Here is a 3,022-nt window from a genome sequence, read left to right on the forward strand (position 1 = left end):
CTGTGTATGTTCTTTGGTTGGTGGTTCAGTCTCTAAGTGTCCCAAGGGTCCATGCTAGTTGACTCTGTTGGTCTTCCTGTGGAGTTCCCATCCCCTTCAGGCCCTCAGTCCTTCCTCCTATTCTTCCATAAGAGTCCCCAAGCTCCATCCATTGTTTGGCTATGGCTCTCCACATCCCTTTAAGACAGCTGCTGAGTGGAGCCTCTCAGAAGACAGCCATGCTAGGCTCCTGTCTGCAAGCATAACAGAGTATCATTAATAGTGTCAGGGGTTTGTGCTTGCCCATGGGATGGGTCTCAAGTTGGGCTAGTTATTACTTGGCCATTTCCTCAGTCTCTGCTCCCTCCGTTTTCTTTTTTTATTATTATATTGTTCATTCTGAAAGCACATGTAAGGTGACACATATCACACAAATTAGCATCTAAGACTTATCTAATTTGGTAGAGTGCCACATAACTGTAAATATTTTCCTTTAGGCAAATACAGATAACTCATAAATTAAACATAAATGTATTAAGACTGAAGGTAGGGATGTGTCTCCATAGTACTATACTTGCCTAACAGAGCTGAGGCTCTGGGATCTATCACTTCCCTGCAAAACAATAAAAATAAAGCTATAGATTAATTTTTCTCTGATAGCCCTTGATTTCATCCTAAATTTCCCTAGGCTTTCCAGATGTATTTAGTCAGAGGAGGTTTCCCAATAGTGCAATCACACTGTGTCCATATAGTACTAGGAGGGTACCTGGTAGGACCTCTGAATCTAATCTTACAACATTGGGAGTAGCCAACTGAGGCGTATTACATTTAACCCCCTGAAGTTAAGTTAAGATGCCCTTCAGTGAGTCAGTTTCTTGGGCACCATGACCCATAAACCCTTGCATATCACCACACTATGGAAATACTTTTATCATGACAAGGTTTGAGGTTTCTAGCCCAGCAATTCCTATCTATGTAAGAATTGAAACCCCTGCACATGTGATTGAGATAAAAATCTTGTCACAGGCCGTAGGAGGACAATGATAACTCATTTTCAAAGTGAATGTGACAATCCTGGGCTCCAAACCTTACTCCAGATATAACTCCAATCCTGCCCTGTGCTCTTGAGTTCAATTAGCCCCTTTACCTGTGTGGGCTCTCAGAGCTACAGTTTTGCCTGTTGGCTTGACATCATTATTAATAGCAGCCTTTCCCTCTTCAAAACAATTTCCTGGTGAGTAAGCATCATCCTTAAATCATGGTACTTCTAAATATTTGATTTGGTGCAGCCCTTCGTTATGTACCACCATTTATCACTCTGTAGTTTCCCCAGTCGCGGTGGTGACAAAACAGCCTCAGCACATTTGCAAATACTTCCAAGGGAAGCAAGAGAAAATTACTCATTCTCCTCACTCCCAGGGGAACAGGCTGGATTCTTTTCAATTTCCTTAACTGGCAGGTACCAGCCCTTAGCAATATTTTCAATGGCATTAGTTCTTGCATACTCTTCCTAATTTGTCCAGGTTCTAGTCACTTCTCTAGAGTAATTCAATGTCTCTGTCCTAGCTCGAAACTCTTAGGGTGCTGAAACATCCTGACCACACCCTGTCTTGGCTTCAGAGAATCCACACTGCAGCTATTGGGAATAAAGGGTGATGGCACACAGCTGTGTCCTTCTCAGATCCGTACTTGCCTGGGGCCACAGAAGTCTGTGGCTGAGGTAAGGCCTCTCACAGAGGAACACCTGGGGCCAGAGACTAAATGACGCAAACAGGAACTCAGTTCTCTTGCCTCAATATGGGAAGAATTCTGAAGGCCATCTCAGTTCAAGATCAGCCCTAGAATCCATTGGAGCCTTAGTTTCAACCAGAACAGTTCAGCTGCTTGACTAGCCCACCTATCCTTCTCACTCTCTCAGGTTAGACCTGTCATATGACACTTGCAAGGAGTCACATTCACTTTGAGTTAACCCTATACAGATGTTCCCTCTTAGTTACAACTGCCAATAGAACCCAATCTAAATCCTCATCACACTAATAGAAAATGGAGTAAGAAAATGTACCCCATTTATCCCAAAGCTATTAATACTTTGCATGATGATGACACTGGGATTTGTATCTGTAGTCAAGATTATATCTATCACTCCACAACTGTTGGCTCAGATGCCTTCGCATGTTTTCAAGCACAGATCACATAGCCCTTTAGAGCAAGTTCCTCTTCTACTCACTGTTGCTCCTCTGTCACAATCTAAAAAGTTGTGTCCCCAAGCTGTTAATGGAAACTCCATTTTCCCAGTTGCTCGGTCCTTAACCTTGAAATATCTTTTTACTCTATTTTGTTTGTAAGTCCAGTCCCTTCCCAGGCAAAGGCTACTTACTCTTATTTCAAAAATACAGCTACAGTTTGGCCCCTTCTTCCATCTCTACTTTGAGTGCTCTGATCTACCACAGCTAATCAGTCCTGCCAAATCACTACAAGAGCCTTGAGGTGCTCTCTCAAATTCCATCCTTTCCTTCTTTAGACTGTCCTAAACTCAGACAATTAGGATGATAGTGAGAAAGTATGTTCTGATATTTCCATCCCTGTGCTTAAAACTAACTGATGCCTTTCCCAAGTAAACGTCAACCGTCCTTGTGAAAGTCTACAAGGACCTATGCCCTCTAACTTGGACTTCTCTATCCCTTCTTCCTCCTTTACACTCTCTTCTAGCCTTCTGGTACTTTCTCAACAGCAATCCAAATATAGCATCAAAACGTTTATGCTTGCTGTTTTCTCTGCTGGTATTCTCTAAACCAGTGGTATGTGCTTCTGATTTCCTATCTCCTTGAAGTCATTACCAAAAGAGTACCGTCTCAATCAGATCTATGCTAGTCATTATTTGAAATTGAAACTCCAAACCATTATCTTATCCTTTTATTTTTCCACTTCACATTTATTACCAGCTGACAGACTATGAGTCTTCCCTCATCTATTTTATGTGTCATCTCCTCTCCTGAAAAGAATGTAAAGTTTGTGAGGCTAGGGAGTTTCACAATACTGTCTC

This window comes from Mus musculus, chromosome X (assembly GCF_000001635.26).
Source record: "Mus musculus strain C57BL/6J chromosome X, GRCm38.p6 C57BL/6J".
NCBI classification, from domain to species: domain Eukaryota; kingdom Metazoa; phylum Chordata; class Mammalia; order Rodentia; family Muridae; genus Mus; species Mus musculus.